This window comes from Thermobia domestica, chromosome 8 (assembly GCF_964235325.1).
Source record: "Thermobia domestica chromosome 8, izTheDome1.hap1.1, whole genome shotgun sequence".
Lineage (NCBI taxonomy): Eukaryota > Metazoa > Arthropoda > Insecta > Zygentoma > Lepismatidae > Thermobia > Thermobia domestica.
Window position 1 is genome coordinate 90,535,853 of NC_137461.1, and position 15,757 is coordinate 90,551,609.

Below are 15,757 nucleotides of genomic sequence, written 5' to 3' on the forward strand. Positions count from 1 at the left end.
ACAGTAGTAGACATGCTTCCATACTTCCATGCTGCAGGCCACTTGCTCTATGCTAAATCCGTGCATTTATATGCTCAGCATATGTTGAAACTCGAATCTAAACTATCAAAAGAAGAATACGAATTATTTACTAAACAATTTTATTTTACCGTTCGCAGGAATGGGAAATATTGGTCAGGAACTTGGACAGACATGATAATAGAACAATGCCTAATGCGTCCAATGAAAGCGGTGGGAGGTCTGACGCATGGAAGAGGAATAACAGATAGTACTTTGTCAAAATGGATTCATGGAACACCCTACTGTTTAAAGATACAAGAAGCCTTAGATAAATTTGCAGGAACAGCCTTAAATTTTACTAAACAGCGTGTTGAACTGCGGGAATCAAGGAAAGAAAGAGATAACAAGGATATTGAGAAATTTACATTTTGGCTGAGACAGCACAGCTCTTTTACCAAGCTTTCAGGGGATCTCGTGTCTCTACATTCCGACTTTGTGTCAAATGATAGTGTTAACAGTGATAAAGCTTATGAAGTGGGTTTGGCAGCTATGGAAAAAATGGAAGGTAAGAGTTTTGGAGAGCTAAAATTGAAAAGAAAAGACATGGTAATTACTCAAGCCAGTCATAAGTCTGTATCGGTTCGATCATTAAAAGTGAGCATAAACCCACAACAGCTTTTTAATAGAATTTTATGTGTATGTGACAGCCCCAATAAACTGAAAACTTATTTGGAATATGATTTGTCTTCTGTACCTCCATCGGTTTTTGATGATACTTATCTTCGGAAAGGAACTAAATCGTCTATAGTTAAAGCATTTTCAGAAGGAATCGTTGAGCAACCATGCTTAGAAGATGCTGGGATAGTTATCGATGGAGGTTTCCTTCTTCATTATGTTTCATGGCCTAAGGATGCTACATATGGAGATACTGTTAGGAACTATTGCTCATTTGTACTGTCCAAGTATGGAAATAATTGTACGGTGGTGTTCGATGGTTATCCAGAAGAGGCGACTACGAAAGATGAAGAACACCAAAGGAGGACACTGAAATATTCCTCACGCGAAATACAGTTCGACGAAAATACTAAATGTGTCGTATAAAAAGAACCTTTTCTTTCTAACAGAAAGAACAAAAAGAAATTGATTGAATGCACATGTAAAGAGTTGGAAAAGGTTGGATTAGCAGCAGTTATAGCTGAAGAAGATGCTGATACTGAAATTGTAAGGACTGGAATTGACAAACTTGATACCTTTTCCAGAGTGATTGTTGTTGGAAATGACACGGACATTTTAATATTGCTAGTTGCATTAACGCCAGAGAAGAGACCCATTTTCTTTCGAAAAGATGTTGGAGGAAAGAACCCGTCAAGCACTTGTTTTGATATCGATAAATTGTAAAGATCCAACAAAAATATAGACAAACTTCTCTCTAAAAAAAAAAGAAAAAAAAGAAAAAAAGAAAAAGAAAAAGAAAAAAGAATAAAAACAGGCAAAATGTGAGGCAGAATGTTTCCTGCAACAAGATGCATCAAAAGATACTCTTGTCGAGAATGGAGAAAAGTTTGTTCTTTCAATGTACGGGCTAAGTAAATATTCAACTTTAAACGAAGCTCGTTATTTCAGATTTACAAGACTAACTGCAAAGACTTCTTTGAAGTCAAACTTTCATTTAGCTAAATTACCACCGACCTCAGAAGCGTGTCGTCAGCACCTCTTCAGAGTGTACTTACAGGTGCAATTGTGGTTAGGGAACAAACTTAATCCTACTGATTGGAGTTGGAAACATGAATATATCAAAGAAAGTGATGGAAAAAGAAGAGTCATAAGACCGATACTAAGTATGAAACCTTTTGATCCTGATGACCTCCTAGCAATAATTTCATGCTCTTGCAAGGCAGAGTGTGGAGATTATTGTCACTGCAGAATATCTGACTTTACCTGTTCAGCTATGTGTAAGCACTGTAATGAGTTATCATGCAACAATGTACCTCAATACAATGAAGATTTTGAAGATCAATTTGGATAAGCTTGCATATGTGCATTATTTTTATTCATATTAGTTTCATTTTTTGTATATAGTTTAGTGGTTTTAGTGAATTCTTTGTGATTCTTTTAGTGATTTTTCTGGTGAGTTTTAGTGAGTTGTGTTTGCATTGGCTGGCAACAGTGCCTTCAGTGTGCTATTCAAGTTGTGTCTGTGCATTCGACAATGTGTTGTGAAGTGCAACTAGGCAAACATATTCATTCATAGTTTTAGAAAAACATATTTATTCATAATCTTTAGAGTAACACATGTTCATTCATAGACAAGATTTACATGTTCTTAACAGTGTTTTAGAGTGCTACTCAGTTTATGTGTGATCGAAGACAAAGTATGATGGTGTAACAAGCAACCATGTGGTTTAGCAGCAAGCAAGCAACAATTAGTGCTGAAAGAAGTTAAGATAAGTAATTCATTGTACTAATATTTAAGTATTATATCATTATATTAACATATGAACAAAGCATGTCATATTTATCATATTAACGCATGTACTTTTGAATAAGAATTGAAGCAAGTAACAGCTAAATTATTCGTTAAGTCTTATTTCTCGTTCCTCCTGATATCTGGGTGAATCAGTAAAATGGGTTTAATCATACAGTTCATTAGCTTTGGATGTGATATGTGTGATTTGTAAATAAAGTACATAAACATATCACCCCTTTATACATCATCATTTTTTTTGGTCCTCCGTCCACCGGATATCAGAACGAAAAACGTGACTTTGAATTGTTTGTTCTCGTGTGTGTGTTTGTGTGGGTGCTGCTGTCATAAGCAGGACAGAGCTGTTCATATCAGTATAGTGGTGTGTGTGCATTCAACCCAGCTGAATTCAAGGTTACACGTTTGTAGGTCACTCAGAAGTAAAAAAAAGAAAAAGAAAAAAAGAAAGACTGAAACAATGGCAGAAGTGCAGTTGGGTCAATTAATTAAGAAACGTGCTTCGGTCAAAGGTCAGGCAACAAGAATACAGACATTTCTTCAAAAACTACAGAATGAAAATAAACCTAGCATACAAGAAGCAAGAACAAGGCTAGTTGCACTTGAAGGGGTTTTTATTAAGTTTGATGAGATACAGTCAGAAATAGAGCTCTTGGATGAGACGGGTGAACAAGAAACGCACAGAATTACATTCGAGGAACTGTATTATGATTCAAAGGTTAAGTTACAAGAATTTATTGATAGTTTTGAACAAAAAACGGATTCAGGGACAGCAAATAACAAAGCTGGAAATTCTAGTAGTAGTTCAGTACGATTGCCTAAAATTTCCTTGCCCACATTTTGCGGTAAATACGAGGAGTGGTCGCCCTTTAAGGACATTTTCATTTCCCTTATTCACAATAACGAATCATTAAGTACAGTTTGTAAGTTTCAATATTTGCGCACATCACTCAAGGGAGAAGCGTTTACATTAATAGCAAATCTGCCAACGGTAGAAGTAAATTACGAAATTGCATGGAAGCTTCTTGTTGAACGCTACGAAAACAAACGGTTGAGAGCTTCGACATATGTACGAGGGTTGCTCAATATCAAGCCAGTAATGAAAGAAAACGCTAAAGACATTAGACAATTTGTAAATACTGCACGTAGTAATTTTCAAGCCCTTGAAGCATTGAATTTGGACAAACCTTTGCATGACGTACTCCTAACACAACATTTAGTAGAAAAACTTGATTCGACAAGCAAAAGGGAATGGGAAGCTGAGCAAAGTAGTGACTCCTTTCCATCGTTATCGGAATTATTTTCATTTTTAGAAGGTCGTTGTCAAATGTTAGAAAACATTCGTCCTACTCAATCTGAAAGTACTTATGACAACAAAAGTGTAGATTCCAAAGCAAAAAGAAAGAATAACAGTCAAATGAATTCGTTTGTTACTGTGCTTCCAAATGCATGTAATATTTGCCGTAGCAAAGAAACGCATGCTGTTTTTCGCTGCCCAGAATTTCTGAGTGCTAACATTAATCAAAGAAAGGAGCTCGTGAAGCAAAATAAATTATGTTTTAATTGCTTAGGTAATAAACATCAAGTAAAGGCATGCAAATCAAGTACTTGTAAGAAATGTAATTTTAAGCATAATACACTGTTGCATGAAGATACTGCTCAGGAGGCTACTAACAAAGACAGTTCAAGCAAAACAAATAACAATAATACTAATGTACCTAAAGTTAAGGAACAGAACCAGGTTAAAGTTCAACCACAGGACTCTTATTGCTCATTTAAGATTAATTATGGTCAGCAAGTCTTATTAGCAACAGCGTTAGTTAACGTAACAGACACTAAAAGTCGTTTTCAACAATGCAGAGTGTTATTAGATGCAGCGTCTCAATCGAATTTTGTAAGCGAAGCTTTAGTTCATAGATTAGGCCTCAAGAAAACGAAAAATCGTGTTCCCATTAGAGGTATCAATTCTGTAACCTCCGAAGCTCAGCACAGTGTTGAAGTTCATATTTATTCAAGAACATGTGATTTTAATGCCGTGGTCAATTGTTTAGTATTGCCAAACATTACAGGTTGCATACCTTCTAAGGATATTGATTACAGTAATTGGAACTTGCCAAAGGATATTTGCTTAGCCGATCCAAATTTTCATCGCTCGTCGTCAGTAGACATGCTTATAGGTGCGGGGTTATTCTACAGTCTCCTTGAGCCAGGCCAGAAGACTAGAAAAGGAAATTATCCAGTTTTACAGGAAACGAAGCTAGGATACGTTGTCGTCGGAAATATGCCTTCAATACCCGAAGAAGCCAACCAGTCGGTAATTTCATGTTTTGCTCAGATGGAGACAGACTTGGATACACAATTGAGAAAATTCTGGGAACTCGAAGATCTTCAGACTAAGATTTACACGCCGGAAGAAGAAAATTGTGAGAAGCATTTTTTACAAAATACAACCAGAAATGGAGACGGAAGATTTATTGTCAAATTACCAAAGAAGGAAGAGAATGCAGCTTTAGGAGAGTCTTACAACATGGCACTACAAAGATTTAAGCAGCTTGAAAGAAGATTGCTACAAAATCCTGAGTTTCATAAACAATATGCCGCCTTTATGGATGAGTATTTAAGTTTGGGTCACATGCGAAAAGTTACAGAAGAAGACGTAAACAGCAGCAGCAGTTGTTATCTTCCACATCATCCTGTATTCAAGATGGACAGTACAACAACTAAATTAAGAGTGGTTTTTGATGCAAGTGCAAAAACGTCTAATGGCAAATCATTGAATGACATTCTTCAAGTTGGGCTAATTATTCAAGATGACCTGTACTCCATTATTTTAAGGTTTCGGTTGTATCCAGTTGCATTTACAGCAGACTTAGAGAAAATGTACCGCCAAATATTAATTCATGATGAGGACAAGTGTTTACAACGCATCCTTTGGAGAAACTCAGTAGAAGAACCGATCCAGACGTACGAACTACAAACAGTGACGTACGGGACTTCGTCAGCATCCTTCTTGGCAACAAAATGTCTGAAACAAATAGCGGAGGAAAATTCCAAGGAATTTCCAGAAGCAGCAGAGGTAATAAGACACAATTTCTACATTGATGATGTGTTAAATTCAGTACCAAACGTGTCAAAGGCCTTAGAACTACAGAAGGATCTTATTAATATTTTAAGCAGAGCAGGTTTCAAGCTTTGTAAATGGAGTTCTAACAAAGAAGAAGTACTTCAAGGAGTTCCTGAAGACTTCAGGGAAAAACAACAGCCAATCATACTTGGTCAGCAAGACGGTGTTAAGACTTTAGGAATAGCATGGATTCCATTAACAGACAAACTTATAATTTCGAACAAAATTTGTAAACACGGAACTGCAGTAGAAAGTAATGTTGCAATGACAAAAAGACAAGTCGTCAGCATAGTGTCATCTATCTTCGATCCATTAGGTCTAATCGCTCCAATTGTCATCAAATACAAGAATTTCTTACAGAAGTTGTGGAAGACAGGAATGGATTGGAATGACCCATTAGACACAGTCCTACAAGTTGAGTGGAATCAATTAATGTCTTGGTTACCTGCGATGGCGAAGATACAAATTACAAGAAACGTAATGTCTTCGGAGAACGTTAAGGAAATTCAATTACATGGTTTTTGCGATGCAAGTGAAGAAAATTTTGGAGCAGTAGTGTACATCAGGGCTACAGACGAACAAGGAAACATTGAAGTCAATTTACTTTGTTCAAAGTCGAAGGTTGCACCACTGAAGAAGCAAACTTTGCCTAGATTGGAATTATGTGGAGCACTGTTACTTTCGAAGCTAATAGACAAAACGCTATCCATATTGAGTATAAAGGTCAGTGGTATACACCTGTGGACAGACTCGACGATAGTTTTGTCATGGATCAAATCACCTCCCAATCGTTGGAAGACATTTGTATCCAACAGGGTGGCTCAAATTCAGAGAATCACATCAATCAATCAATGGCACCACGTGCCTAGTAAAGAAAATGCGGCAGATATAGTTAGTCGAGGAGCGGATCCCAATACTCTTATTCAGTCTCGAGAATGGTGGCATGGTCCAGAGTTTCTTCACACAGCAGAATGGCCATGTCAAGAACAAAATGAGCCAGCTAATATTCCAGAAGAGAAGAAAGTCATGATAAGTTTGGTGGCAGTTCATGAAACAAGCTTTATGAAAAGGTATTCATCGTTAAACAAAATGTTGAGAGTAGTAGCATATTGTTTGCGATTCAAACATAATTGTCTTTCCAAGAAATTAGAAAGAAAAACCGATAGTCTTGACGCTTCGGAACTTCGTTTAGCGTTACACAGATGTATCAAGATGGTACAACATACTACCTATCATCAAGAAATATTGAACTTGCAGCAACAAATGGAAGTTTCAACAAAGAGCCCAATCAAGGATCTTTTTCCATTTCTGGACACGGAAGGAATGCTAAGAGTAGGAGGAAGATTGGAACATTCAAACTTGGAGTACGACAACAAGCACCAATTCATCCTACCTGCAGGTCATCATTTCACCCATCTGATAGTCAAAGAAGAACATAAAAGGTTGCTTCATGCAGGACCACAGCTTCTTATTGCATCTTTGCGTACCAGATATTGGATTCCAAGAGCTAAGAAGATGGTCAAGGCAATAGTACACAATTGTTTGGTTTGTTTCAAGTGGAGATCAACAAGTTCATCACAGTTAATGGGACACTTACCCAAGGAAAGAGTAAATGAAGCAAGACCATTTGTACACGTGGGAGTGGACTACGCAGGATTCTTTTATATCAAGCCCACAATTCGCAGCAAAATTCAAATGAAGGTATATGCAGCGTTGTTCATCTGTTTAGCCACTAGAGCAGTTCACATAGAAATAGTTTCAGACTTAACTTCTCAAGCTTTCATCGCAGCATTGAAGAGATTTGTTGCTAGGCGAGGTAAATGCTTATCTATCTGTAGCGACAATGGTTCAAACTTTGTTGGCGCCAATCGAGAATTGCAACAATTTTTTTAATCTAAGACTAACCGAAAGGACATCCTGGAATACTCAGCTCAAGAAGGTTTAGAATGGAAATTCATTCCTGCCAGATCTCCTCACATGGGGTCATGGGAAAGTTCAATAAAATCCATGAAGTACCACCTACGGCGTGTAGCAGGAACTGCAAGTCTGACATACGAAGAGTTGAACACGTTACTTATTCAAATTGAAGCCATTCTAAATTCAAGACCATTGACAGCCATTTCCAACGATCCTACAGATCCAATGTATCTCAGTCCAGGACATTTTTTAATGGGAGCTACACTTCTCAGCCTTCCGGAACCAGATCTACTAGACGTGCCTATCAACAGACTAGGAAGATGGCAACGGATTCAACAAATGAAGCAAATATTTGGAAACGTTGGTCAAGAGATTACCTCAACCAGTTACAACAAAGAAGAAAATGGAAGTCAGCTCAACCTAATTTACAACCGGGCATGGTCGTATTGTTAAAAGAAGACAATGTTCCTCCTCAAGTGTGGAAGTTAGATGTGATTGAAGAAGTTCATCCGGGCAGTGATAATTTAGTGCGAGTGGCAACTGTGAAGTGTAAAAGTGGCATTTTTCGGCGCAGTGTTGCTAAATTAATTCCTTTGCCCCTAGAGCATTAATTGATTGTGTCCAATCAAGGAGGGGGAGGATGGATAAGCTTGCATATGTGCATTATTTTTATTCATATTAGTTTCATTTTTTGTATATAGTTTAGTGGTTTTAGTGAATTCTTTGTGATTCTTTTAGTGATTTTTCTGGTGAGTTTTAGTGAGTTGTGTTTGCATTGGCTGGCAACAGTGCCTTCAGTGTGCTATTCAAGTTGTGTCTGTGCATTCGACAATGTGTTGTGAAGTGCAACTAGGCAAACATATTCATTCATAGTTTTAGAAAAACATATTTATTCATAATCTTTAGAGTAACACATGTTCATTCATAGACAAGATTTACATGTTCTTAACAGTGTTTTAGAGTGCTACTCAGTTTATGTGTGATCGAAGACAAAGTATGATGGTGTAACAAGCAACCATGTGGTTTAGCAGCAAGCAAGCAACAATTAGTGCTGAAAGAAGTTAAGATAAGTAATTCATTGTACTAATATTTAAGTATTATATCATTATATTAACATATGAACAAAGCATGTCATATTTATCATATTAACGCATGTACTTTTGAATAAGAATTGAAGCAAGTAACAGCTAAATTATTCGTTAAGTCTTATTTCTCGTTCCTCCTGATATCTGGGTGAATCAGTAAAATGGGTTTAATCATACAGTTCATTAGCTTTGGATGTGATATGTGTGATTTGTAAATAAAGTACATAAACATATCACCCCTTTATACATCATCACAATTACACGAATAATCTGGCTTCATTTTAAAATGAATATTAGAAAACATTGTACACAGTATTCTTAGGTTATAGTGGTGGGTGGGTGGTCCGTGATGCTGTTCTTGTTATTTAAAAGTATAGAAATTAAAATAAACTCATAATATAAGAAAGCTGCCGGTTGTTGCCAGTCCGGGACACGGCGGGTCCATAGGTGGTGGATAATGGTAAGCTCAATATGAGGGTAGGGAATAGTCCCCCCGAACCAGAACTGGCATTTTCTGATCTTATTCCTACGAGGCTTGAAGCATATTCTTATGACGTTCAAAGCTACATTACTCAGCTCTGGCTTTACGTACCGTGACAATTTATACCTCGTTTTAAAGCTTAGACTTCGATCTAAAACTTTCATTTGAAACTTTTTTTCTACCTTACCTCGTAGAAAAAATTAAAGGGAATATTTCCCGCCAAAAAACTGTTGTTTTCTCTTTAAGACACAATTGCCAGGAAACTATACACTTCTCGAGAAAAATGGAAGACATTTTTTGTAGCTTAACATTAGACAAAGAAAATAAAAAATTGCGAAGCATTTGCTCCACTGGTTTCGGAGTTATGGCTAATTTTCTGAGAGACGGCAAATTTACCTTTAAGGGGGGCTGGGGGGAAAGCACAAGGGGGAGAACCGGGGACTTTTGGGAAATTACATGTCTCATCATAGTCTATCAACAGGAAAAAATTCAGCTCTCCGGGAATTTGTTCCGACACAAAACCTATTTTGACTGGGCTATTAAAAGAAAATCACCAACCTCCTAATTTTGTTATATTAAGGTCACTTGAATAAAATAGACGATTGACCAAGAGGAGCAAATGTGTACATGAAAGTTCGGAAAAAATTTTACACTGAGCAAAAAACAAAATAAAACAACCAAAAGTGGCTTTAAGTACCATACTATTTTTTTTCCTTTGAAACTTCTGTTCGACGTGTAACTTCTGTGGAGCCGTCCACATATTACGTAACGCTATTTTTGACCAATTTTTACTCCCTCCCTCCCCCTTGTCACAGTTCAAAACGCAAGGCTGAACCTCTACTTCCTTTGTTACGTAATACTTTTTAATTTTTTCACGAATTTGGCTTATTTTTGTGGTTATTAGAATAAAAACTATTTTAATGGTAGAGCTTTTCATTACAAATTCTTGTATTCTGAATATATTTTTAGTTTTTTTCGCCAACAAATCAAAGTATTAGAAAATGATAGAACTGTAATAATGTTCTAACCCCATAAGGTTGTTTAGTTAACCAGTCCTAATTCTTCAAAACTGTATACTGTCGTTTTCCCAAGGAGATCGCACCCATCCTTTTAGGTCACCGATGATGGCAAGGAAGAAACACATCCAGAAAATGCAGATAAAACAGGATCTAAAGAACTGACAACGACCTCCATTCAGGAATCCAGAACAGAGATAAATTCAACGGGTAGCCCGGATTCCCCCGAAGAAAATTCATTCCTTCATGGATAAACTCCCAAAATTTCAATCACAAAATGTAGAAATTACTTCACCCAAGTATTTGCTTTTCTTTTCGTGCACGTGCAGACAAAATCCGATCTCTAAATATACATATAAATGACGCAGACCTATTCTATATAAATATTAAACATGTAACATCTAAGATTTAAAAAAATAGTTAATAGAACCTGTGTTGCTTAACGCTATGAGTGAGTTTGGCAGAACATGAAATTGTCAACTGTTAATGAAAAGATTTGTATTTTAGCAGGCACTATACTCTCGCCCTATACTATATATCATACTAGCTGAATATGCTCATTGTTCACCATGGGTCTGTATTTGGAAGTTAACGTCTAAGGTAGTATCACTATTCATTTCAGCGACCGCGAAATCTATGGATCTGACACTAATATCGGTCATTTTGGGGTATTTTTACATGTCTCGGTTTGTGAACCAGTCATGAACTGGTTTGACGGGCTTAATGAATAGAAAGACCTTGGAGACTTTCCAATCAGGTGGGTAGAAGCCTGTGCGTAATATGAAGATGTAGATAGATGCTAGGATCGGTATACGTACTAAGGGAGCCGCCTTGATGAGCTTATACGTGATAGAATCAAAGCCCGGAGCTGTTGAACGCTTTCGATGGATGATCGCTTGAATATCTGCCCGAAGAATTCAGAAGTAAGGTCATTGTCAGGTTCCAAAATGTGTGTACAGTCGGGTTTTAGAAATCGGTTATGTGAGTCACAAAATCGTGCGATGCGACGATAGATTGGTCTATTGACCAGTTGAGGGGGGAGTGAAGACTTGCTGGAAATAAGTTGCGAAAGCATTAAATTTCTCGAGATCGGTGTGAAGAGGGTGGTTATTGAGCATGATAGAGTAAGGAAGAACAGGATCGCCTCCATTGTCGGCGCTTATAGGCAGAGAGATAATTAGAGACCATTCTGTTCTATTGGCGATGGAGGCGAAGTGCGTCAGGATTTCGAGTTCGTGATGCGGTGATGATTTGGCGATAATGAGGTGGGACAGGTGGTTTATGGGGGAAACGCGTCTTAACAGGTATGTGATCTTGAACTGCTTTTAAGTTTGTCTCCTGAATTTTGTCGGTAAGATGGTAAAGTTTTTGTTCAGAAGTAGGAGCAGGTATGGAATTCAGTACTCTTGTAATACCTGATTGATAAGCGTTCCAGTCAGCATGCTGATAGTCATAGTATTTGATAAGCTCAGGCTGTCGTGTGGGTTGTATAAGTGAGGTTATATCGATCAAAATTGGAGCGTGATCACTACCGAGAGGCGGGAGAATACGAATGTTTGCGATATTGAGCATAGTAAAGGTTATGATGTCATCAGGGGTTGTGTTCCTGATTGGTCTCGAGGCAGAAGGAAGATCTTTAATTTCAGCGGTCATGTGATTTTGGACATAAGTTATGAAGTGGTACGTTCTCAATTTGACCGGCTATGGAAGTTAATATCGGACATGATAATTGCGAAAGTGAATGTTGATGTAATGAAAGAAGTCGTAGGGGATTGGATGTCCTGGATGAACATATATACTAGCTATTATTATGGCTAGGGATTTAAATTAGATTTATTAAGATTATGTTCTGGTAGAGGCCGGAGGAGATTATGGGGTAAAGTATGAGTGTGGACAGGAAGATGTCTGTAGCAACCTATTGCTGTTCCGCCTTGCGCTCGGAAGACATTTCTGGGAGAGTCAGAACGATATAATTGATACCTAGGAATTTTGAATGGTGAAGTGGGGGTAAGAACTGTTTCATTGAGTGCAAAGGTATATACTTGTTCTTCACGTAAGAGTTGTTCAAAAACGAGTTTGTGTTTTGAAATGGATCAAATATTTAAGAACAAGAAGGTGAAAACCATAAATCTAAGAGTCTAAGTCATGTTGAGGTTCAATAGGGTGGAATGTGAAGTGAACGTGAGGTCCTGAGTAGGTGGCTTGAAGCTGGACTTTAAAGAGAGACTTGGCAGTGGTTGTGATTTGGAGTAGGATATGTCTCTAAGAAATGGATGAACATTTTGAAGAACTATGGTAGTAAATCGTAACATGTCTTCTATGGTGATTGGGTCTCTGATGGAGTTATTGGTAGGGGTGGATTCATCGTTTGTACGAACAGATATAGTTAGATTTGGTTTATCTGGCAGAGGTTGAGGTTTAGCCTGACATTTGTAGGAATAGGTAGCATGAGTTTCGGAGCAGGTGTTGCATTTGGGAGCGGCTTGTAGATTGGGGCAGGATTTGGTATTGTAATTGCCAGTGCAGTATCCACAGATAGAGTCTTGGTGTATTGAGCAGTGGTATGTTGATTGTATTCTTGGCAATGTGCACAGCGTACTGATAAAGGAGCTGGAGTTTTAGAAGATTCTACTCGATGTCTTTTACGATAGAAGGAAGCACCAGAAAGGAGTTCATCGATGGTATCCTTAGAGTTGGTGAGCACTCGTATCATATAGGTAGGTCCATTTTGTCCGATGATTCGTATACATTTTGTGATTTCATGTCCAGCATAGCGTAGTTCGTCTTCGATTTCTACATCAGTGTAGTCGGGAGGCACACCTCGAATGACGACTGATAGTTGTGGAGGTCGCCGAGGAACAGGTGGTTGTTTTTTAAGGAAGCGGAGAGGCGTTGAAAAGTAGCCTGTGGACCAAAGATTTCAAAAGAGGCCTTATTTCGAAGTTTTGTAGCAAAATTGACGTCCGGAGATTTGAGAATAATCCCATTTCGTGTGAATATTATGTCGGCCATATCTGCTCTCGGCATATATATTTGGAGATAGACAAGTTTGGGTTTTCTAAATTTAGTATCGTATTTCGTGAGCAGGAAATTTGATGGTTGGTTTGTGAGAAGCAGATACTGATGGTTCATTAGGAACATGTTCCAAGTCCATATCTGTTAGTTGGTCTGCAGTAGAAGATTGGTTTGGCACCTGATAAGAGTAAACTGGAGATCTTGAGCGTGCTCGTTTTTCGGAACTTGTTGATTTTTCGGAAGATCCTGATAAGGTTAGTATTTTGCGTGAGAGGTCGGTGGAATGAGGTTTTTCTTTGGGTTCAGGTTTTGTTGAAGAAGGTGGTCGACACACTCTTGGTATTTGGATGGTTGCATGGTTGAAGCAAGAGAAGGAAGTTTCAATAGCAAAAACGGGGCACTCAAAGAGTGTTGCCCGTGCAATAGGTTGAGGAAACGGAGATTTTCGAGGCAATCGTATGATATACTGCTGAGATTAAGTCCACTATGGCTTTCACTTGAGGCAGCAATGCGTCCTCGCGGAGTTGTCGATCAGTGCACTGGCCCTCCACAAAAAACAGAGACGACTATGTGATAATGGCCACGAGCTCCCACTTGAGTGAGCAATACGGACAGCAAGGGGATGTCGAATGTATACAAATAGAACAATCTTCCCTAAATTAACAAAAAATACTGGTAATAGATGCTCGCAGGGCGTTAGCAATCGTTCCCAGATTTGTGAATCGATTATCGATCCTGATCCAATGACAAAAGTGCTTTTTTAAGGTAAGGGATTAGGTTTAGGAAATTTCTTTAATCATCTATTTTTGTTTATTTAATCATACCTGGCTTCAAATCAAACAAACCCCAGCCATTAGAGAGTTAGGCCCTCTCTTTGGCATAGGTTTCAATACGTATTGGTGTTGCTAATACAGGTACAATAGATGGTTTAAGTGAATGCAAAAAAGAAGAAATTGAGAAAAGAAGAAAACCTACGTAAAATTAGTGTTGAAAAACAAAACATATAAAGTAGTGCAAGATATCATACTAAAGGTGCAAATATACAAACATAATATAAATAAAGGATAAATGTAACAAGGTATATAATACATATATAAGCAGATATGATAATGATATGAAGTGCATTGACGTCACAAACACGTTGGGAACATAGTTGAGACACATGATGGTTATATCTTCTGTCTCGGGGCGACTCGAGACTGATGTAAGATGCAATGATAGCCCAATGTTAGTGATGAGTGAAGAACGTGTGCTAAAATGGAAAAAATATGAGGTATATGATCTCTGACGACGTCAATGTCAAATATTGCTCTCTCTGCGGCGTTCAAGTTTGTTGTCTTAAAATAGAGTGTGGTGAGTATATTGAGGAGTGAGTGCTGGTATCGAGATGGAGCATCTGTAAGGGTATCAAGTCTTAAAGTGTCCAGATAGAGTGGATGAGCATTTGTAATGCCTGATTGAATGTATCTTGTCCGAAGTGTAGCAAGTTGATCGAAACTGACGGGAAAGTCTATGTGTTCGTAGGTCATGTAATTTGGATATGGTAAGCGAATCCGATATGCCAGGCGAATAACAATGCGTTCCATAACTGCTAACTTCTGGTAGAGTTTAGGTGAAGCGTGGCACTAGGCAATGTTACCAAAGGTGAGAAGAGGTCGGAGGAGAACTTTGTATGTCTTTAGTAAGACATCCGCACTTAGCCCCCAAGTTGTGCCCGTAAGGCGGCGTAGAAGATTTAATCTAGTGGATGCTTTTGCGCCAGTTTTTGAAAGTGAGGCTTCCAGTGGAGCTTGGTATCGAATACCTCACCAAGATACGTAGCGGAGACGCTTGGTCGAAGAAAATGCCCGTCAACTGATAGAGAAAGATTAGCGGAATTTCGGCGTACTTTAGTTCTACGTTTAGGTGGAAGGAAAACAGGGCTTGTGTTTTCTCTGAATTGACAGTTAATTTCCACTTCCTGCACTAGATAAGAAAGTTGTCGAGTGTCAGTTGTAGGTTTCTGCTGATCTGAAGCATAGTTTTCCCGAGCGATAAAAATGCTGTGTCGTCAGCATATTGGAAAATATAGACATTTGGCGGTGGTCGAGGCATATCTGAGGCATATAAGATATATAATAATGGATTAACTGCAGATCCCTGAGGTATGTCTTGTGCGGAAAAATAGGTCTAGATAGGACATTTCCTATTGAAACATACGTTATTCGATCACTTAAAAAAGAGTAAATGAGACGAATGTAGCAAGTGGGTAATCGGAGTGACTGTAGTTTGAGCAGCAAGCCATAGTGCCATAACTTATCAAAAGCTTTTTCTAAGTCCATAAGGACTAGACATGATCGAAGAGCTTTATTATATTGCTTGGTGATAACCGTGGTTAGGCGTAGCAGTTGGTCGCTAATAGAAAAGTTTGGCCTGAAACCTGCTTGATGTGTTGGTAACAGATCGTGCTCTTTAAGATGAATATGTAGTCTGTTGACGAAAATCTTTTCAAATAGCTTGCTGAAGACAGAAGTTAACTGAATGGGCCTGTAAGAACTAACATCATGAATGGGCTTGTTTGGTTTATGAAACATGCACACCTTTGAGACTTTCCAATGTAACGGATAATATCCAGTGCTGAGAATGAAATTATAAATA